Here is a 24467-nt window from a genome sequence, read left to right on the forward strand (position 1 = left end):
AAATAATAAATGATGATAATTATATTAAGAACATCGAAACAAAATTATTCTGTTCGCTCGTTTCTCACGCAAATTCACGATTTTCTTTTTTTAATTTTTACATAAAGAGTATCAGTGACTTATAAAAATCTAAGAAGAGCTTCGAATTGCACCTTCACAACGAAGAAATCTTCGAGTCCAAAGGGTTAATTGTAACAATTTAAAAACATATTTAATATTTAAACCTCGCTGTAATAATTTTCTTGTAATTCTTCTAATAGGTTAATCCCATATAAATAAATAAATATTTATGGCTGGTAACTATTCACTCGTCGTGCGTAGATGATATCTCATGCCCTGTGACTACAGTGACCAGCAGTAGCGAAAGGGTTAAAGAGGCAGTGGATTATCGAGGAAATTCTCCCAAGAATTTTCCAAACTTTCTCATTTCCCACCGAAACGATCGAAATTGATCGTCGGCGATGATTTTCCTACAAAGTCCTCGCTCACGCGTGCAACGAGCCGTCATAGCGGAATGCCGCGAAAATTTTTCAAGCTTGAACGCGACGTTCAGCGGCCGATCGGGGCAGCGTTCAACCAATTTTCATCGCGATTTCCGTCGCGTCGCGTCCCGCACTTCCGTTACGCGCTCGCTCCTAGTCGCGCAAGGGAAATTGCAGGGGAAATTCGAAAGTTCGCGCGATACCCTATGAATTCCAATCGACCTCGCAGAGCTCCTCTCGATCGGCCTCGAGCTGCGTGTCCCTATCGGATTCGCGCTAATAAAAGCGAACTTTTCAGGCGTGCCTGCTCGCACGATCCACGAAACGTATTTCTTCGACACATCTTTGCGTTTGATTAAAGGTTGCGCGATCCATTGCGTGAACGCGCACTGGGCACGGAGATTTCAAACTTCCCGCTCATTTTCGGCGTATCGATTTAATTTTGCAGAAATTAGGAAATATGGGGGGAAATTAAATCAATATCGACGCTGCGTTTATTGTAAATCGTTCTAATTGTTAATCGAAGCTTTCCAATTTCGATCGTATGCAAATGTCCCGATATCCCGACGTTTCGTTAGCATCGCGCGAACTGGAGGAACACGGACATCGTCGAATTTTGTAACGAGAGAAATTATCCACTGTATCGTTAATATTGACTGCTACTCGATGACTGCTATCCTGGCGAAATCAGCTGACAATTGGCCAATTGTTGCAGATAGGATATCATTCTGCGCAAAACAAATCTGTCGAAAGACAGCGTTATACATTGTCGCTTTGTCTTAACCCTTTGCACTCAGGCGCCATTTAATCAAATTCTAAAGATCGTTATTAATTAATATCTGAAATTTAAAATTGTCCAACAACGCGTGGAATATCGAGGTAAAATAATTCTACGTTTTGCAATTAATTTCCACTTCTTATTTACCGTTTTGAAAATATCGAGACTTTATGACAGACAGTCTTCGAATTACCAATTTTCTGTAACGAAAAAATCCCCGAGTGCAAAGGGTTAAGAAATTTCCGAGTATCAAAGATGTCGATAACAGAGTCGTGATCGAGTAATGACAGAACAAAGATTCGTGGATATTTTATACGTTTATCGTAGTGAAATTTTTAATCCAGTGAATTCTCGGATGGATCCTGGAGAAGTCTGGATAAATCTGGATGAATCGGTGCCCGAGGAGAAAGGCAGATCGCGTTGGAAGAAAGGGTAAGGAGCATCGAGCAGTCGTCGTACCATAACGCCACTCCTAGACGTTAGTCGGTTGCACCGGCTGACATTTGTTCAGGTACTAGTCCCTCATTTGAGCACGCTTTCCTCTTAAGCTGATTGCTTGCCCGTAAACAAGGCGCCTCGATACCGCGTCGCTTCGATTGCGTGCTTCTGAAATGCACGATGCTTCGTGCCAGTCGAGGGTGTCGTGATACGGAAGACACTTGTGACCATATTTGCGTATGCAAATGACGGCTGCTCCCTACAATTTCCTCGGTGTACTTTCCTCGCGATCTACCCTTCGATTCCTCCTTCGCGACCGAGTCCTTGGTCAAAGGGATTTTCAACGCGAAAATTAAACTCCTGAATTTTTCTTTACGATTCGCCATTTTGAGATTTTCTCCTTGACGGTCAAGTAATGGTTAATAGCATTCTCGCGAATTTTGACAGGGTTAAAGGGATTTTCAACGGGAAAATTAAAAACTGGGCTTTCTTTCGCTGATTCGCCATTTTGCGATTTTTTCTTCGACTGTCAAGCAATCTCACGTTCTCGCGAATTTTGACAGCATTCTTCGCGATAGGGATGAACTCTGTTCCCCGATCTACCCTTCGATTTCTTCTTTGTGACCGAGTCCCCTGTCAAAGAGATTTTCAAGGCGAAAATTAAATGCTGGGATTTCTTTCGCCGATTCGCCATTTTGCAATTTTCTACGACCTCGCAAACTTTGACAGGGTTCTCTGCGATAGTGATGAATGAAAGTAGACACGTTTTCGTACAATTGTTTCGTACGAAACAATAACTCTGTTCCTTGATCTATCCTTCGATTGCTCCTTCATGACCGAATCCTCGGTTAAAGGGATTTTCAACGCGAAAATTAAACGCCGGGCTGTCTTTCGTCGATTCGCCATTTTGCGATTTTCTCCACGACGTCCACGATCGGGCAAACTCGCATGCTCGCAAATTTTGACAGGGTTCTCCTCTAAAGGGAGGAATAAAAGTAGACGCGTTTTCGTGTTGTTTCATACGCTTCTAATCCCATCCCGTTTGCAGCGAGAAATACAATTAGCAAAACTGATCGGATAACTCGCGCTCCTCTAACGGACGTTTCTAAACCATCCATTGTTTGGTTTCAGCGGAGCAGTGGAAGCGTTACGAAGCGAGAGAGCGGAGAGCCTCGTCAAAGATCGGTGAGTAACCTTCGTTCTATGGGGGCTAGATCGATAGGAAGAGGCAAAACAATTAGAAAGGAGAGGATGTATTTCCCATGAGAGAAAACAAAGGGTACTGCGACGGGCAAAGGTAAAAGAGGGACGATACCGTGGCGCTGGCACGCTAATGGAAAGGGCCTCGATACACATTTACCGTCTACGTACTCGCGCGCCGGATCGATCGATATATCGATGGACCCTCTTCGTCCGTGTATCTGCGCCGCATGCTTAAAGGGGTAGTTAATTACGTTTAATACCCTCGATTATGTGTTTGCGCCGAATACACACGCTCCACTCGAACGCGTCGTACCTCTCTCGTCGCTGTCGTTTCCTCCGCGTTTCGATCATCTTTCTTCCCCTCGCAGCGACACAGCCAATGGCCGTTTCAATGCCGTATCGCATTCGAGTCCTCCTATTTTCCCGCTCTCGCGAAAATTCCAATCGCCAATTTCACTCGACGCCCTCGCCTCCGCCATCTTCGATCTCTCGGATTCGATTCTATCCCGCTCGCTTTCTCGCCGAGCTACTAAGTAGTTGGAAATTTTCAACACACCGCCAAACAACGTGCCCCGCGGCATGAAGCTATAAACGAAACATTCAACGTCTAAAATATGACCAGCAACAATCTTGCTTTTACGACTCGGCCGCAACAGACGTACCTATTCATATTTCAAGCATTCCCCGCTTCATCTACCACCCGGTATCGCTTTTTCCCCGGGTTCCAAGCGTGTATTAACCATCGTCTGCAACCGAGGCCACGTCTCGTCAAACGCGAGATTTATCTACGAATTTTCTGCCATCTTTTCGAACGCAATTACACCGCCGATTCGGTCGCTTGTTTGCGCGCGCCGCGAGCTTCAAGACGTTGCTACCAGGGGGTGACTGGCGGCATACCGGGGCTAAAAGGGAAATGAGAATGAATGTAATAATATATTTAATATTCGTCGGGTCCCTGCCTCCTCCACTCTCGGTATTACAAGTCAACCAATATTCTCGCCCCCGTTCTTTCTCTCCTCTCCCTCTCTTTCACTCCCGTCCTCTTTCTCCCTCGTCCCGCCACCCTCTGTCTCGATCTCGCCACCCCTGCTCCGGCGTGTTCCACCGTCGTTCCGCCGTGCTCGGCGACTTTCACGGTGCACCGACATTATTTCGGCTGTAAGCAATGCTCGATATGGGGCGGAAAGGAGATAGCGGTTTCCTCGGAACACTCGCGATCGGCCGCGATCGAAGCCGATCCCGTGTTAGCTGGCCGGAAATGAACCGAATCTCGGGTCCGACTGCTGGAGTATCTCTGTAATCCTGGCCTGCTGATTTCGTTTGGACTATCCGGTGTTGCGTTTAGAAACGCAGTCGTCTTCTCTTCTGATCGTTCCCCGGTCCCCATTTGCGTTTAACAAGGGCGAGTTAAAAAATTCTCGAAAATTCTTGAAAATTCTCGAAAATTCGAAGGAGGCGATAGAAACGGAAGGAACGACGGGCGTATCGCATCGTAGAAAATTCTCGAAAATTCTCGAAAATTCGAAGGAGGCGATAGAAACGGAAGGAACGACGGGCGTATCGCATCGTTGGCACATTGTTAAATCGTTTCTGCAAGTTCACGAGATACTTGGTTGCACCTTCGACGTTTGCCACCACCTATTTATCACACGGACAATCGCATATCCGAGGAAGAAGTTCGCGAAGGCAGCGCGAGGCGTCTTCGACGCTCAAAAATTCACAATACAGAGGGGCGAGCGAGGGGGTGGCGCACACGAGTGCCGCTGCGTTGGCATCACGTGCCACGTGATATTAGTTCATATATATCGCGGGGGTAAACATGCAGCGACGCAGAGACAGGCTGCCAGGGTAGGGCGAACGGCGAGGGGTAGACGAAGGAGGAAAGGGTATGCGTAAAAGTAGCTGGTCCCGCGAGGCCCTGCGGAGGAAGGGCACGTATTCGATGTAAACTATAAAACGGTACCCCGTTTGTGGCCCTCTACCCCCGACCTCGGCCCCCTTCCTCCCCGCGCCTAGCTTCAACCCCGCCAACATCGTCGCAGAGTCTGCCCCATCCCAGTGCTGGCAACCTGCTCGCTCGCCTAGCATATTGAATCTTATGAATTTGTGGCCCGTGCGGTCGGGCCACCTCCGGGAAAAATTTAATTTCCAACGATTTCGGGCTTTACGCTGACGTGGCCAGCGTTGCCTGCATCCACGCGGCCGCCTTCTTTCTTCCTCGCGAAACTTCCGCTCCTCGCGCCTCTCTTGTTATCGATACGTGCATTTTAATAATAGAGAAGGAGAGAGAGAGAGAGAGAGAGGGAGAGGGACGAGTGCCGAGGATGCTTCGATACAACTTTATTCGTTTCCTCGAGGATTCGCTTCCTAGCGAGTGCGAGGGTCGCATATCTCGCGATCGCGGTTATTAGGAGAGACCTCCCAACGAATTGGTTTCTACGGCGAAACATAGGTATCCGGGCTCCATCAAACGATGACGCGTGTTTGCAAAGGCAAAGGGTACCGGTCGGCAGCGCATGGCCGGTACGGTTCTCGAAAGCGCTTCATGAATATAAATACCAGCCGGCGAATAAATTCGATGATATCTCGCGATAAGGTGGCACGCGATAGTAAATATCCGGCGAAGCGTGTACTTTCTTCGATCGGGCGCGGCGTTGGTTATGCGTGGAATATATTGAATTTCGTGTCCCCGGCGAAAATTATCCTGCCCATCGCCAATTAGACGGAAACACGTCCATCGTGTAGGTCGCGCGTGCAGCGAGTAATAATGGTTCATTATACGCCGTGTTACACTAACCAATTTTCTCTCGGTATAATTCAAGAAATTTCGATTAACCCTTCCAACTGCAAATTATCCGGCTTTCCGTTCCCTTCGCTCCACCTGCCGCCGGTATCGCGAATCGGAAAAGATAAAGCTGCCTTCGCCGTCGGTCGTTCCTCTTTCTCCTCCAATTCTCCCTTCTCTCCTCTCCCTCCCTTTTCTTTTACGTTCCACGGTGGCTGTTACATATTTAGAGGCGATATACGATCTAATATCGCGCCCCGCGATACCACCGCCGACGCGACGCAGCACGTGCTCGCTGGCAGAACGAACCTGTCAAACGTTCGAGCGAGACGAGACACGCGCCATTTTTCGTCGTTATCTTCCTAGAACAACGTTGCTGCGATGATTTTTCCAATCATTCCCGCGATTGTTCTCTTCTTTTCGCGTGCATAGCGAGGATAGCGCGCGCGCCGGATACGCGTATTGTTTGGCCACGTGGCCAGGGACATTACCATAGAAATTGGATGAAGTTCTCGCAGTTTAAGCAAGAAACGGCGGCGTGTCAACCGACGCGTTTTTCCAGCAATTCGCGTTATACACCGGTGCCCGAGCGTGTATGTGTATCGGGGACGCGGGCAATAAAGTAAACGGCGGGTTTTAAGATGGATGGCGTTTTAGGGAGTGGAAACCAGTCTCCATCTGATATAACTGTAATTGCACGGCCGTTTAGACACGTAGGTAGATATACACCCAATACCTATTGGCCGAGCAATAAATCACTGGCTGGCGTGGCTTATTATGACCGCTCGTTTATGTTCGTAAGTTATCGTCGGGGGAAAGATTGTAGAAATTATTGACTTTACCGTACATAGCGTGTAACGAGCGAGCCAACACACCCGGCGTCCAGCGCCGGGCCCCGCGCATTTTCCTTACACGCGTTCGATTTAATTTCTAAATTATGACGCTAAAACCGCTCGCCTCTGGGACAGCCGGCCCACCTTCGTTTCCACGATTACATTTCTGCCTCGTTTCACGCCACGAGCTGTAAACCGAGACCCCTTTCTTCCTCGTCCATCGCGATTTTCAACATCTTTTACAGGGTACATCGTTAAAGGACTTTGATCGGTATCGGCAGTTTTCGCCAAAGTACTTTCGCGTGCTTTTCGGAGATACGTGTTATCTCGACGTGACGCTGCTGTCATTTTATACGAGGGACTCGGTAATATTCTCGAATCGATTTTATCGACTGTCTTCGGGACTCTGGTGTTTTATTAGGATTTCTTTGAGCAAGTGATCATTATATTTGGATCTAAATGATTTATGCTCCTTTTCTTTCTTTTATTTTTCTTATTTAACGATATACAGTCGTAGTATTCAGCGAATAGGTAGCGGAAGCTTCTCAGTTTCTCGATACATCGATACCTGGATGGAAGATATTCGAAAGATGACGAATCCATTTGGAAATTTCCACCATTTCCCAAGTTTACGAATTCTTGCAGCACGAAAAGGGGAGAAACACAAGCGTGCAAAGCGATGGTAAACGGTCTCGCGAGCTATCCCGCGGAGCCCTAACCAGGAGGATCAAAACGATCGGGGGTATTCGTTGTAACGTCATTCAGTGGCCATTAATTTCTCGACTCGGGGCTCGTTACGAATCGCAATTTACACGCGCGCCTTCCCTCGGCCGATGCGGAGGCTCGTAAAATTATCCAGGATTTGCAAATCCTTGAAATTACGTTGTTACGAGTTCTTACACGTGGACGGGCCTTCCTCTCCCTCGTGCTCGTGCAGAAATATTTCACACGTGACGCGTAACGAGTGAGCGAGAGTAAAGCTCAAAGGCCCCCCGCCGCCCCCCTGCGGGCTGCCCGCGTTGGTCGTTCATCGCGACGTCGTGTCTTGATTTACGCGAGAGAGGCGTGCCTCCACGGAAGCCGCAATTAGTTTATTAATAATTAGTAAATGACCCGCAGCCGCCACCTCTGACGTCGTCGTCGTTGTCGTCGTTGTCGTCGTCATCGCGGGCCCGCGACGCCCTGCGTCGTGCGAGCCCTGACAAACGCGAACCGCGGGTAAAGGGGGAGAAAAGTGGAACACAGGGGCGGGAAAAAACTGGCGCCGAAATGCGGAGAGCGAGTGGAGTGCCGGCGAGCAGCGTGCAGGATCGGGTTTACGTGGAATCGCCTCGACTTAATGAAGATATTATCTTCGATAATTTTACGAGGACCAAATGACTGGATAATATTCGAGCCCGTGCTGCTCGGTTCATCGATCTTGCCTGCCGGGACCGAGGTGAAAGTAATTTGTCGAGTTAGCGTCTTTTTGTCCGGCCCCCGACGCGCAGCGGACGATACGCTATCGGCGTCGGGAATCCGCTGGTTATCCTTTTTTCCTCCGTAATTCTTCGCCGATGCTTCCTGCATTTCGCTACTCCGCCATTGTCCGAACCGTCAGTGAGTTTTCTTTTGGTCATCCAACGAGCCATGTTGGAGAACTCGAACGCTCTTGTCAATTATCCGGCTGTAGTATCGTGAACGAAGAATTGCGTTATTATAGTCATCTTATTGTAATATAAAAATTTGCGTATGTCATTAGGATTGTGTATCTATTAGGAATGAGATAATATAAATGGTTTGCGTCTTTGGAGCTTGCAGAGTCCCTTGGAGCCAAGAGTCTGCTATTCGCTGTCAATATTGTACTTGGGTTCCTTATTCCAGTACTTATATTGCGCTAAACAATTCGAATCGACTCTACACTGTCTTTTCTTCCTGTATTTCGCTACTCCGCCATTTTCTGAACCGTCAGTGAGTTTTCTTTTGGTTATCCAACGAGCCATGTTGGAGAACTCGAACGCTCTTGTCAATTATCCTGCTGTAGTATCGTGAACGAAGAGTTATGTTATTATAGTCATCTCTATTATAATTCAGGCAATTCGTGCATATGGTTAGGATTATGTACCTATTAGGAATGAGATAATATAAATAGTTTGCGTCTTTGGAGCTTGCAGAGTCCCTTGGAGCCAAGAGTCTGCTATTCGCTGTCAATATTGTACTTGGGTTCCTTATTCCAGTACTTATATTGCGCTAAACAATTCGAATCGACTCTGTCCTGTCTATATACAATACACCCCGATCACGCGTATTCGTTTACATCCCCTGTCTCACCTGTTTGCACCAACCATAGAAAGTTCTAGTCTCTGTCAAATCTTCCAGCGTAACCAAAAATACTCCTACGCGTCAGAGTACGAGAGAAAGGAACGAAACAACGGGGAAGGAAGAAAAGGAAAAGGGGAGAGTTAGAAAAAGAAGAATCGCGAGAGAAAAAAGAGGTAAAGTGGGCAAAGTATCGTTGTCCCGTTACTTTCTTACGTCTCTGCCCCAAGTGGGGAAGGGCGACGACAACCGGTTGCCGTCTCTTCAACGTTCGCCGACTCTTCCGGCGAGTTTTATTCATAGCGTGGCGTTGCTAATAAAAAAGTGCGCATAGGGACATTAAAGTCGCGGCGGATGGCGGGCCAGGGTGGGTGCGTGGTTTGGCTGTCGGCTCGCGGAAGCTGCGCTCCGTGGCGCGGTGTACTTTGCGCGGGGCGCGTTAACAAGGTACGCAGTGTATCGCCAAAGCGTGTACGGCTGGATATTTACTCGCGTACACACGCGCGTGACCCGTAGCCGACGCTCGTAAAAAGGGTCTCCATCGTAGCTCCATTTATTCCCCTGCCTTTTTTCCCCGTCCGCACGATTCGTGTTTCGTTTCTTCGTCAGAGCCCGACCAGAGAGGTTCGTGGGCCTGGCTCGAGTGCCGGGGTCCGCGTTCGCCAAAGTGCTCGCATTATGTCACCGACAAACTCGAATCGAGTGCGGTTTACGATCGGTTTACTCGCCGTTCGTGAGCGACAACGCGTCTCTTTCGGCGATCCTCGAGAAGTCGCTTTACGAGTCGCGCTGTCGAGTAATTGCCCTCTACTTGGTCCGTTTGATCCGCGGCTGTGTACGATGAACCGTGACGGGGTAAAAAGTCGCACACGGCTGCCGGGCAAATCCGTGTATTATCCCGCGTTTAAAATTAATTAATCGGCGGAAAACTTTGAGCCACGAATCGCGCCGGGGGTGTAGGGTGGGACTGGAACTCGGGCAACGGGGGTTGCTCGCGTAGCGTGGCGAATTAATTTTATCCACGGAGTGCGAACGAACGATTCGATCCTACGAATTCGTTTTTCCGCGAAGGAGGAGTGGAGGATTTTAATGGAACAACCCGCGAGCCTCGATTCGTTCGAAGATTTCGGATTTGGCGGGAATTAATTAAGCGTAACCGCGCGAGGGAATTTAACGCGCTTTATTAAAGTTGGCGAGTAGTTTTAATAAGAGGACGAGTATTAATTTAGAGGACAAGCAACGAGGATCGGGCAGACCGCGTAAACTGCTTACGTTTCCCCGCGGACACGGGAAGAAGAAGAAGGACGAGGCGGCCAGGATATGCAGATGAAAGAAAACTCGTTACAGAGTGACAAGTGCCCGTTGCGTCCTCGTAATTATCACATCCGACGTAATTACAGAGAACGTGCCTTATCCTAACTCCGAGACCATAAACGGCTGCAACGCGCGCTCCTCTTCTTTGCGTGGCCGGAGGCCGCGGTTTAAATATCGGGCACCCGTCGAAAGGACCGCCTCAAGGATCGTTACGCCCTCGAATTTCCTAAAAACGTCTAAGGTTCTAACGCGCAATATTCCGCGCGAAATTTCCTACTCTCCCTTTCTCCAACAAAGCTGTTATGGTAAAATTCAATAGTGAAGCGAACTCTACATTCCAGCGGCGTGGGGGCGATCCCTTCCCCCAATGTTCTGTCCGTTGTCACCAGTCGTCTTTTGTCACCAGTCTTCTGAAGACGACTTTCGACCTGCGAGACCCTGAACAATTCAGTTCTAACCATTCGCCCGTTCAATAAAGATATAAACAGTTTTTCCACAGTTTTCACTGACTACTATTCCTTGCGTAATAACACCTTTAACAAAAGCAATCGCTCGTTTATGGGATTCTACTGGCTGCGATGGTATTTTAGTCCACGGATAAATCACCGTTTAGTTTATCGACAAGTTAGCATAACTGATTTATTTACGAGTTTCGCTGTCAGTTAAATTATATACGTCATTTAATATTCCCCGGAATCTTAAATTCTTAATCGGTCGATCGATGTCGATTTAATAACTCCCTCCACAGGTGAAATTTAAAATAGCGCAATATTTTCCTTTGCTAAATAAACCTTAATTCGATCGCGATTACGTTTTCGCTTCAAAAACCATCCGAATCTAATTCGATCTTAACACTAGATTTACGGAACCCGTCAATTTGACAGATGGGTTGCTACAATTATACGATGGTAACAGATTTAGTTAACTTATATTAAGACTGTTAATATTGTAATTGTTTTTAAATTAAACTAATAGTTAAAAACACGTGGTTTCCTTTACCTGTCAATTTGACAGGTGTCAAATATGTAGAAATAGTTGTACAGATAGCGTCCGTAAAGCTAGTGTTAACGAGTAGCTCCAAAATAGGTATATTCCGCAAAAATTCGGGAAATAAATTGTAGGGGGGTCCTTCCCCTAATTGTTGATGTTGACTGGGCACAGGTATCATTGATATGACAGAAGAAAATGGATGGGATGCATTTCGTCCTGAGCCTGCTAGTGGACTCATCATAAGGCTACCTAGCAGACCCTGCCTTAGACAAAGATACTATTGGAGAATCGGAAAGTCATATATATATATATTTAAGAACCGAAAATTTTCCGAGCACTTGCTAGTCCGCGAGTCCTCGAAACCTCATTGAAGTCAGAATCCATTTAGTGTCGAAAATGAGAATGACAGTCGCTACAAAATCATAAACCATGATCAGAATTTGTCTATACATAAATACTCTCACGAGGAACACGCTTTGCTATAATCGTTTCACCCGAATAGGAAAGCTGCTCCAAAATAGGAACACGTTTCCTGTCGCACCTGGAACCTTCATCGGTGACTGCTTTCGTCACTTGGACGAGCGTTTCGAAGCGTTTCGTCCTGGGCCTGCTAGTGGACTCATCGGTAAGGCTTCCTAGCAGACCCTGCCTTAGACAAAGATACTATTGGATGGTTGGGAAGTTATATATACAGGACACGAAAATTTTCCGAGCACTTGCGAGTCCGCGAGTCCTCGAAACCTCCTTGAAGTCGGAATCCATCTAGTGTTGTAAATGAGAATGTCGCTACAAAATCATAAACCATGATCAGAATTTGTCTATACATAAATACTCTCACGAGGAACACGCTTTGCTATAATCGTTTCACCCGAATAGGAAAGCTGCTCCAAAATAGGAACACGTTTCCTGTCGCACCTGGAACCTTCATCGGTGACTGCTTTCGTCACCTGGACGAACGTTCCTAAGCGTTTCGCGACTCTTCTCGCGAGCGTTTTGACCCTTATCTAACGTGATTCTCACTAGCTTGTACCTGGTCAATGTATCTGGTAAATATGCGAAAAATTTCCGTCGTGTCACCTATCACGTGACGTACGACCGCAGTGACAAAGTACTCCTGTCACGTGAGAGGTGACTTACGAGCGATAAGGGTTAACCGTTCGTGTGCGTCTTACAATTAGAATCCGTGTTATCGGTGATTGGAGCCGAAGGAAAATCCGTGGCGATATTCGCAAGGATGGAATCTGGAAGTAGGATGGATAGCTAGACGACTTGGCCACGAGAGTGGCACGCTTACTGTCGCCCACAGCTCACTTTTCCATTGTCGGGTGTCTGGTTCGTTCGGAGCACGTGGTTCGACGATCGCTTTGAAATCGAATTAGTTCCGATCAGACCGGACAGATACACCGCGAGCGATATCCCTCCGCCTCTATATAAGCGGCTATGATATAATACTATGCCGAATCGCTTCGTCATTCCACGCTTATAATGCAGCGTTATTAGGCTCCGTCGGTTCTCAATCGGCCAATTAAACCAACAAACGAGAGCCTGACAGTTTGTCCTTTCATTGCTCGTTACATACTTGCCCGGCTTTGTACGCCGGGGAGTAGAGGAAGAGGAAGTGGAGAAGGACGAGGAAGGGTGAGAGAGGGTGAGAGAGAGAGAGAGGGAGAGAGAGGAGAATCGTTCGGCGTCGCTGGAACGCGTTTCCGTCCCGACTTAATGAAATACTTTCGAAGACGTCGCATTCGCGATTTAACTTGATTAAATATTTCGTGGCTCGCGTCCTCCTCGTTCGGGACACGTGTTTCTTCCTCCGAGCCTCGTATTTCCTTTTTCCGCCATTCGTCGCGAGGTGCGCAGTCTTTTGACCCGCGTGGCAATCGGATGTTGCTTTGTCTGCGCAACTATGGCGCTCGAATTCACCGGTTTTCCGAACTTTCGTACGTCCATTGCTGAAAACTTATAACTGCCGTTGGAGAAATTGATATTAATCGAAATCTCGATATCTCGAAGTTAATATCGACGTTGGAAGATCACCGTGCGTGCCTAGCTATTTTCATCGTAATACTGAACCTATCACACTTAAATGACCCATGAATGGGGAAGCAGCAGAATCTTGAAAAAATAAAATAATTCGAAACATTATCGAAAGATCGATTACACGTATATTGGAAGAAAAATTGCGAAAACGACTGGTCAAGATGACAAGGTTCAATGTTGTATTTTAAATGACAATTTTGAGAAACCGTTATTTAGACCATGGTGGGTTTAGTGTTAACTAAAATTCCATCCACAAGTTCCTTCTTAACAATTTATATTTGCAACCCTGGTAAATTGTATATTTAATTTTCTTTCTCTCCCCCGGTTGGAATTTAATTATTTTTACAGTATTAACGACGGGAAAATTTCTCATATATGTAGGAATGTCGGGTAGACAACAGAATAAGCAGTGATGTGAATATAAAAAATGATTTATTTTAAACTAAAACTTATTCTAAACGCTAACTCTCGGCTGACTTTCACTCGCTATCTCTCAAACAGCTATATGACTGACTCTAAAACACACACTGACCCACTATGACTCTTCCGCACCCTTGCACTCTGTTTTCTTTCATATTTACGTTCTTTTTCTCAATCGGTCGGTCACGTATCCTAAACACTCAGACGCATTTCTAGACTTTCACTCTTCACTTGCATTCGGCTCATAAACATCCCTTACATTCTATTCGTATTTCAAAGATTCTCAAAGTACAGAGTAAATCTGGAATATCTGCAAACAATTGTAGTAGCCATAGGGTACGACTATAAGATACTCGTCTTCGTCTTAAAAATCCCAAATAAAGGGTGTTGCAACCAAGCTCTCACCCTCGTGAATAGATGGATTCTTACTTGAAGGAGGTTCGAGGACTTTCTCTCAAGTCCTCGGTGAAGCCTCGACCTATAGAAGTTCCTGTGCTACCTAATTATCCCTGATCTAAGGCAAAGCCTGCTAGAAGCAAGCCTTACCGATGAGTCCACTAACAGGCCTAGGACGAAACGCATCCCTTCCTTTCCCTGTCGTCCTTTTACCTGTTACCCTGTCAATAGCAACGACGATCAGGGGGATACCAACAGGCCAGTATCACAGAAACCAATAAGAGCCAAGACTGAGGAAACAAAAGACAACTATAGTGTTGGAACCCGGATTTCAATATACAACACGGGTTCTAGCAACAAGGCTACGTTGGAAAAATACAAAACAGAAATTGAAACTGGAACTGACTGAACTGAACTGGAACTGGAACTGTACTGAAACTGACCTTTCGCAAGTTTTGTGGGCGCTTATATAACGTTAGTTTTTGGGTGGGTGAAGATGACCATTGGTTCTTACAAGGAGAGTGCAAGTCCTTCGAGTCACCGATTTAATTGAAACTTTGTAGGTTTGTAGATTTCGTCATGCAGTTCAAGAATATATATCATTATAGCCTTCTAGTGACTAAGGACCAACGAATCGTTGATCATTGAACAATAGTAATAAACATCTCCCTTAGAGACAGAATATTTGTGAATGGGTATCTACCCTAAAAACCAGATACCTATTCCTACAAGGGAATTAATTTACCACCTGGGTGATCTCGTTGCTACTATTTGTCCACTTAATGCGAGCAATGACTGGAGGGTGTGGACGGTGGTTAAAGGTAAAATTCGCTGGTGTCGAAACGCATGAGCGACACTGTCGGGCAACAGTCGGCGGCGAGTTCCGCGCTCGGTGCACGCATTTGCGTACGGGATGAGCTCGTGGTCGACCTTGCATATCGATTGAACGCGACCGTAAGACGTATCGATGCGTTCGCGGTCCAGGAGTACACCGGCTGGAATAAATTCGTTGACGGGAATTTGGGTGCGGCCTGACGGCGGTTGACGAAATGACATCTCGTCCACGATAATTGGAAAACCCGTCGGAGACGAATCGCCCGTGCTGCGCGACTCAAATCGGATCCTCCTATCTGAATATCAATTACTCGCGACAAGGGTCATGCTCGATACCGATGTCGCGTATTTTTAACCGGCCGATCCGTCCCGCGATACTCCACCAGCTCAGCGTCGCGAGTCCGATAAACGATTCCTCGAGGTACACGCGCCGCTTTGACATCGCTGGCTAGAGACGATAGCCGATTGGTAATATGCATTAGGGAGAAGGGTAAGGTTCGTTGGGGGAGAATTATCGAGGATCGTAAAACGATTTTTAATCCTGTAACGAGTAATTACTCAGGTTCCGTGACATGTCCGGAAATGTGTCTCTTGTAAAATAAATGTACAGCTTCGTAGTTGATGCGTGGGAATATTTATCGTAATCTTTACTAGATCTTTACACGTGATTCTTGACGCTATTCTCTGTGAAAGAAAAATAAAATCGCATTGATAGAAAAGGATAAAGACCAGGCATTCGTTGGCTTCTTCGATGTTACAAAGGAAGGAAATACAAACGTATGCTTTGTATCTTATAGTATTATACCTTTTGTTTATTTAGGTGTTATTGTATATAGTCTCGATTAGGGAATTAGGCGTTTAAAAAATTTTCTTCGCATAGCTGAAGATTATTTTCAGCAGTAATCTTGGCTTTTCTGCAAATAAATTCAATACTTGAAGAGCTTAGTAATGAGTTCTAATTGTGCTGCTTCGCTTTATAGACATACTAACTAGACAAATGCTTTCCTATTAAAAATTTCTTAAGATATTTCAAATAAGACTGGGAAACCCTACGTCATGTTGAACAACGAAAAGGATTTTTGGTATTCCTGTTAATAATAACGCTTTATATTTTCGACATGCTTTATTCAAGAATGTAAATTAATAAAATAGTGCAGAATCACGTGTGCAATGATAGCGATTGGTCCGAAACAGTATGTATATGTGGCTTGTGACTAAACGATTGTGGCTTAGCTGTTCGACCTCGGTCCTGGGACTAGACTGACCAACCCTAGGATGGTCCTGTGGAATCAATGACAAGAATTGAAATTAATCAAACGAAAATAATTATTGAACGTTGCAGAAGCACGTCTAAATTACTATTTTTCTATCTATACAAATCACTAGTTCCCTTGACGAAATAAACGCGCAGTATCTTCTCCGTGTCCGATAAAAACCTTCGAATCTTCAAACTACCCTATCACTCGCTCCAAATTTTTCTTAGAAGAGCGAAAGAATTGTAAGTGAAATAAATATAACTCACCAAACTCTCTTTCGAAATCTGTCAAAGACGATCTATCGAAGATGTGGCGTGGCACGACCAACGGCAAAATGGGGCACGCGAGTCACTTGAAGAATAACCCCCAATTGAAATAGGAAAACATTTACAAAAATTAACCCCGAACCTCGCAATGTTTACGTTTTTCTCCGTCTACGAACCACGCCTTTGTTTTACATTGGGTCGAAATTCCTTACCACGAGTCTCGCACGATCTCGCCGACGAAGGGGTTAATAAAGGACGCGGATGGAAAGGCGAATGGTCGAAAAGGTTGCACGATGGAGCAGCATTACTGGATTTCGTAAGAATGGGGGATTCGTCTTATGAATGGTCGAATCGGTCGATGACATCAGCGTCCTTTCTCCGTCCTGGTACCGAGACCTTCTCTCTTCTCTCTCTCTCTCTCTCTCTCTCTCTCCTTTCTCTGCTCCGTTGTCGTGCCCCTTCTCTATATCCGCCTTTCTATTTCTCCGTGTACGAGGCAGACGTTAATTTTCTGGTTTAATAACCGGGGCCGCGTTTATTAACGAAGCCGCCCCGAAAGCGGGCCAACCGTGAACTCTGGTTATTTGTTTCTTAATTAGAAAGAAAACTTTGACTCGCTCCGCGGCGACGATTATCGTTCCCAACTCCCATTAGAACTCGTTAACGCGGTATTGGAACGATACGTCTCGCGGGATGGCGACCCGATGGCCTTCCGTTTAATAACAACGCGCCTCCTGGATACGCCGTTTTCGGAGCGCGGCCCCGGCCGAGGGGGGGCGAGGGGCCGCGGGAAAAGGAAGAAAGAACCGGGAAAAGGGAAAAGAAAAAGGAATGATTAAGCTTTAGCCTAAGTTCCGTTTAATCGTGGCCGTTCCGTGTTCCACGCGGCCGATTCAATTAAAAACAGACTCTTAAGCGGCGCGAAAATACCGCTCGATGGAGCTGACCCCGGACTTTCCGGTTTAAACGCGAAGAATTTGTAGATACGCCTCCACCCCGCCGCAAGTTTCCCGGATAGCCTTGTTCGGTCTGTAATTAGCGGCTCCGAGGTATTAAAAATTTTTTAACCCCGCAGACCGTCCTTACGCGCGCCCCCCAAGTATTCGAATTCGCTTGTTTGCGCACTGGCAAATAGGCACACCTATTTCCCCCGTTTACCGTAATACCTGCAATTGATTTTTCCGAATCATCACGGGGTAATAGAAACTGGTCTGGACTGTGGATAGAAATGGAAACCAATTTCTTGTACGTTTTTTAACAGTTAATAAATTAATATTGTAGGATTTCTGGCTAGATTAATCGTATGCAGACCGAGATCTGGGCGTCTAATGAACAACTCCCTTTTAATAATAAAACTGGTTTATTTAATTAACATATTACACTAAGTTCCATCTCAATTTTAACTCTCAAACACGCGATCCTCTATTCTCTACGTCTCCACTACACACAATTTGCCTCGTCCACGTCCTTGCACCCTTATTTAAAATCTAAACTCTCTTTTTCCATACACAGGCTTTCTCTCTCAATCACTCATAACCCATGACCCAGTCATAAATATGTCATCCGTTCGTACGCACTCCAGGTATCGTCCTAAACGCCTAAGTCGAGGCTTTTTAACAGTTAACAAATTAATATATTTATATAATAATGTGGGGTTGCGAATGATAGAGCGAATGACTCCAGCAAGGGAATTATTGGAATTATGGGTAAAAGGAAGTAGCTATCTGTATTTTATAATTATCTTTATTCTATCCGAAAGAAAGTATATCTTAACCCTTTGCATTTTAATAAAATTTGGAAGATCGATATTAATTAATATATTAAATTTAATGTAATGTAACAGTGTGCGAGGTATCGAAATCAAATAATTCTACAATTCTGTTATTATATACTTCTTTATTTACTACGCAAAATGTATCGTCAGTCTTTTAGCAGAGAATCTTTGAACTTCTACTCTTCTCTAGCCAAAAAATCGTCGAGTGCAAAGGGTTAACCATATGCATAATACATAAATAAGAGAGGAAAATCCTGTTGAGTTGTTATAGCCATTACAATTCAATAGAATTTGACTGAAAAATTCAATTATATTGACATTTTCGACTAATATCGTGGTGAGCTAATTTTTTTACATAGATAAGAGAGGAAAATCCTATTCAGTTGTTACAGCCATTACAAAGGGTTAACCCTTTGCACTCGAGAGTCGTCTTTCATTCGCCGTTTGATCAGATTCTAAAGATGGATATTAATTAATATATCAAATTTACAATTACCCAACGATGCGTGGAATATCGAAATAAAATAATTCTACGTCTTAATTTCTATACGATTTTTTATTTTCGTTTTAGAATTATCGTCGACTTTATAGCAGAAAATCTTCGAATTACTATTTTCCTGTAACGAACAAAAATCGTCGAGTGCAAAGAGTTAATGAACGACTTAAATGTACATACGTATAACCAGATGAATTCCATTAGGAGATTAGCTTACAACTCGATATTAATTCAAGCGTTTTGTATTTAGTAACAAACCTGTCGTAAACGTTGCCCTGTGGGACAGATGATTTTAATGACAAAAAGGTGCTCGTGTAAATAGAAAGGTTTTAAGTATTAAAATAATATTTTAATTGAATTTTTCATTACTCGAGTTAATTGAATATTATTAATTCAAGTTATTCCTGTACAATGAACAAGCAATCGAATGTTACGTAAATATATAATAATATAATTTAACTACTATATCAATATTCCTAGCTCGTAGTATATTTTTCAGTTCAATTAGTTTGTAATATATTCGTAATTGTATTGTATTTATTAGTATTTCAAGTACGAACAAGGTTCAGAATTACGTCAGATCAAATAACAAAAAGAGCAGAAAAGAGACATAATCAAAGTGATGACGATAATGACGAAGATGCTGATGATATCGATAATGCAAAAGAAGTTGGAGCTCCATCAAGTTTCTCATCTGAATAATTCATTATTTATTAATAGCTAGTTATTATTTATTCTTTCTTATTTTCTTCTGTACGTATCGCATTAATTTTATTATTATATTATTTACATTTAGCAGCCAATTTTGAATACTCTATTACCATTAACCATTTATCGAAATACCATTATATACTAACTTTCAAAGATTTAAGTAAATATAAGTAAATTAAAAGGGTTTGAAAAATGATTTGCAAAATTTCGTATTCTCAACTTGAGAACCAATTTATCAATAAAATTATTAATTTTAATTAACACTTTAATGGCCGCTCGCACAACATGTGTGTGATGCTACCGTCGATTAATAATTAATAATTTTCACTCAAAGGAACAATATTAAATTTGTTGTTAAATTGTTATTGTCTTTTATTTGATGTGTACGTTCGAACATGCTCTATTATTTTGTGAACTTTAAATAGAGTTTCTTTAAATGAATTCTTCAAAAATATTGCCGGCTCCTGGCAACGTTTCACTGCGTAAATATATAATTTAAACAAATGCCAATATTTAGAAATTTTTATTATTACCATCGTTAATTCAATGGTGACTCCCGTTGCAATTAACATGTCAAACATGGTTATACACTGTAACTTATCTATCGCAGATAATATTTCAACATTATATGTATCGCATAGTCGAAAATTCATGGCGCCAATCCTTGTAAAACTGGCGTGACGTTCAACGTGTTAAAGTGTTAACAAACTTGATAAGGAAAATCTCGGAAACGACTTAAATATATCTTCCAAATTTATAAAATACAGAAATAAATTATATATATATATAGGATACCAAAAGAAATCGCGAATCGGCTATTGCCAACGAAAACAAATTGTAAACCGATCGATGTCTTCTAGAAGCAAATCGAAAAGTTATTCTATATAACGAAATTAAGTTGCCTGGCTCCCCTATGCGGAGGTGAAGCGTAGGTTAAGGAAAGCATAAAAGCGTGGTCCTTGAAAACCAAAACAGAGTCCTTAGAAATCGGTTGTGACCAGCACAAGCGTGAGTCGCTTGGTGTTGGAAAGAGAGTTTTAAAAGAGCGCGTCTTTGTGTGTTTTCGTTTCGTTATCTCGGTGTTCTTTTCCTAAGTTAAATCAGTTTACGAGTTTTGAGTTTGCGTTATCGCGTTCTCGTTCTTTCGACGATTTTCGGTGTCTCGAGACCAGTTTTCCCCATCCTATGTATACGTGATCCATTGAAAAATATTTTTCACCGCGTTTGGAGACATCAGAGGCACTGTGCATCGGTGCATTTGTGCAAACGTTAATTTCATTTGCAACTTTCTAAATTTAAACAGGCACGAAACCCGAGAAGGAACCTGACAATAAGCTCGTCATTAACGTGTGGCGAACGTTCGTTGACGTCTCGACGAACAAAAGGCGCATCGAAGGAAACATCGTCTTTCTTTCTTCTTCGATTTTTGTTTCCATCGAACGCGATTTCACCGGTCGTTAAACGTCGTAGAAATTTGATTGGTAATCCAGCAGAGCGTAGGGACGCGCGTGCCGTTTTTACAATCGCGCGCGACGATCCGGTTTGATTTTGTTTGCCGGTGTAACACTCCGTTGATGGACCGCCGTTGATGGGAGCACATCAAACTATGATTTGGTATTTAGTCACCATTAGGGACGCATTAGCACTGATTACACGTGCACCTAGCCTACGCTGTATCAACGGTGTGCGCGTGTGCAACGCGTACACACGGGCTCGAACACGCGTACACAAGCCGTGTCCAATATACATTAACCCAGATACATCCGGCTGGCTCGCGTACGTTCACACCGAGACATACAAATGTTTGCACGGCCATAATCGACCGATCCACCGACGGACTTCTCATGAATCCTTAATTCCGCATTTACTTTCGATGGCCCGGCCCGCGGTGCCCGTGAAATTCGTTAATATTCCACGATCCTAAGTGTACCGGATGAATAATCACCGAAATCCGACCGGTCGATCTGACCTCGCGCCAGGAGAGATCAATAGCGTCCATTCAATTATCCTTCTCCTTCTTTCCCTTAGATAATTCCTCCGTGTTTCGTCTCTCCTGGAGATCACCAGGCTAAGGATATCAGGAATTTTCGCGATCGAAAATCGGTTAATCGAATCTAGCCTCGATCGATCGATACTCGGAGGAAAGGTGTGCGACCTAGCCTAGTACCTGGTCGAAGGGACGAAGGTATAAACGGTGATAATTATGGAGCAGCGAATGGGTCTTAATTCCATCTATATTCGTTCGCGATTAGCTTCTGATCAAGCACCGTGCACCCGTTTGGAAACTTAGTTGCGCTAGAACGGTGGATTCACCGGTTAATCGATAAATCACCGCGAATCAACGGTCGGATGGAATTACGAGGAATGAGGAGTGGTAAAAAATGGAAATGCGAGTCTCGGAACGAACGACTCGCCATCGAGCTAATCTGTATTGCCTCGCCTCTGCGTCCACGTTCCATCGCCATTGCTCTGCAGATTGAAACGTTCGGCCGAGCGACTGGACGCTTCGATTAGCGTGCGGCCAAGGAGGAAACGTAAATTGATTCGACGCAATGTTTATCCGACGTGGACGCGTTAGGAACACTTACGGCCGCGTACGTTCGAGTGGCGGAATAATTCGAGCGTCGAGGGGTCGGGGTTGCATGAGAGGCACACGAGATCGTTCGGCTCGGCCTTATAAATCACGATAATATCTCTGTTCGCTGCGAGGGACAACGAATAATTATTTGCGTTAACATCGCGATACGTAATTGCCGTGTCTCGGCGTGTACTCCCGCGGGAGAGACGAGAGATCGAAGATCGGTCGATGAAAGAGAGAAGAGCGACCTTTGACCCGCGATACGTTCGCCACTTTCGGTTATCGTTCCCATTGCGTTTTCTTATTTACGATCGCACGCGGCTATGCAAATAACACGGCCGAGGAACGGGTTTCAATTATGCTCGCGGGGTCGCTGCATTCTTTCGAAACCTGCGACGCGGAGCGTGCTCACCGCGTGGAAACGATTAATTAAGTCGATTATCGGCGGGCATCGCACGGTGCGTTTAATTAGGCGCGTATTGAAGTGACCGAGATTCCTAGGGCTTGGTTTTCGAAACGATCGAGCGGTGTCCCGGTCGTGGATCGATCGCGCGACTCGGTGGCAGGCGGGCACGGGGGATTTAGGGATTTAGGGGGGTCGTTGGAAAATCGAGTAAAAAGTTTGGCCCGAGAGAACCGGCGAAACACGGATAAATCATGCGGTAAATTGTACGCGTGATTTATGGAATGATTTACACGCGTGTTGTAAGAAGCTACACGATTCTTACATAAGGTGTTCTCGAAAGAGGAGACATTAATTCGGTGTTTAATAAAACATGCGGCACTAAATGGGAAAAGACATCGGGGAATATTCAGATGCCGAAGAGTTTTGCGTAAATCCACGGTCCCCTCTGTCGTAATAATATTTTAGAGTGATTTATGCATCCTATTGATTTCGCTCGAAGCCTATGCCTCTGATTATTTGCTAAACGACCAGTCGCCGGTTAAAAATGCTAATAAATCAGGCAGAGTTACACGAACGTATTCCGACACGTATCTCGGAAATTTATTCCAAATTTATGCTTCACTTTGCGCGTTAGAACATTTTAAAATAACACGCCTGTTTCGATACTTCGTTCCGTAGTACCCGACAAACGCCGGGATTTTATTCTCAGCTCGAGATTTCGCCGAGTCGTTCACGCATACGTAAAATACCCCGTGAAAATTTCCTAACTCTCCTTTTCTATGCACACGTTCGCCCCGACTTTTGAATAATTTGATTTATTTTACAATCCAGCCGACAGCTTTACGCGCGCCGGTCAGATATTCATCTCGCTTCCTTAACGATGCCGGTAATTATTCGCATTAACGTACGCTGGAACGCACGAAGACGTAAATTTTGATTATCGAACGACTCCCAGATCTACGTTTTAAATCTCCTCTTACGTCTACCGATTTTATCGGTTTCGCGAGTTAAACCGAGTATAACTCTCAACGGGAACTCGTCGTTCGAGGGAACGGATAATACGATGAAACTGGTTCTTACTAAAATCGCTTTATCCCCGACAACGAAGAATCGTCGTCTCGATACGTTCATCGATATATGTTTCGTACCCTTCGTTCGTCTGTCCGACACTCGGGGTAATTACGTGTGCGCCCGTGTCAATTTTCATTGGCAGAAACGACGCTAGGCAAATATCATCTCTATCGCTGGACCAGCACGCACCGTTTCATCCACTTGTACTAGGTTGGAAACGATTCATCCGTGGAACATGGACGATGGGTCGCGCCACCCACCATCCACCGCGTCCTAAGGCAACTTGTCCGCGTGTGCGCGCTCGATGGCTGTTAAACGCGCGTCCGCGCAATTGCGCGTAGGTATCAGCGAGTAAATACACGAGTGCAAGTCCGGCGAGATGCATCTCGCACGCGACTCCAGTATTCGGCTCTTCCTCATCATCCAGCGCGCTCGCCCCTCGACCTTTCTCCCCTCCTCACCCCGTGTTGCTCGACAGAGGTCACGGGCCACGACTCAACGCTATACTTACCGGCCTCGAAGCTCATCATCTCACAGACATTTCATTATATGAATCAGACAACGGCGTCCCACCACCTCCTCCGTAGCCCCTCTCTTCCACCCTTCGTGAACCTCGCGCACACCTTCGCGCTTTTATCCCGCAACACGCGCGCTCCAGGACCGTTTAAAGCGAGAAGAGGAGAGGAGAGAACGGGAGAAGAGAGGAGAACGCTATCCGTCTCGCAATCTCCGATAGGCCGGGACTTAATTCCTGATTGGAATTGCCTCGTACGAACGCTATGGCTCCACGCGATCATCACGCAGGCGGACGGGGCTGCGAGACTTGCGCGACGTGTTTTTTCCAAAGCGCCGACTAGCCGGATCCGCAGCCTCCATCCGACCCCGATAATTTCGATCGGACGACCATCGATCCGGATCCTGCTGGAATTTCGGCATCCTCTCTTAGCTTCGTCGAGCCTCCGATTTCTTCCGAATCCAAGCTTCGTCTTTCATCGAAGTGTCTTCGTGTCTTCGTAATTCGTTGCGATCGTGATTTATATTAAAGGATACGTGTCAGTAATTATATTCTTCGAGTCATTTCGATAATTGATCGCACAC

This window comes from Eufriesea mexicana, unplaced genomic scaffold (genome assembly GCF_001483705.2).
Source record: "Eufriesea mexicana isolate 0111107269 unplaced genomic scaffold, ASM148370v2 scaffold3953, whole genome shotgun sequence".
Classification (NCBI taxonomy): domain Eukaryota; kingdom Metazoa; phylum Arthropoda; class Insecta; order Hymenoptera; family Apidae; genus Eufriesea; species Eufriesea mexicana.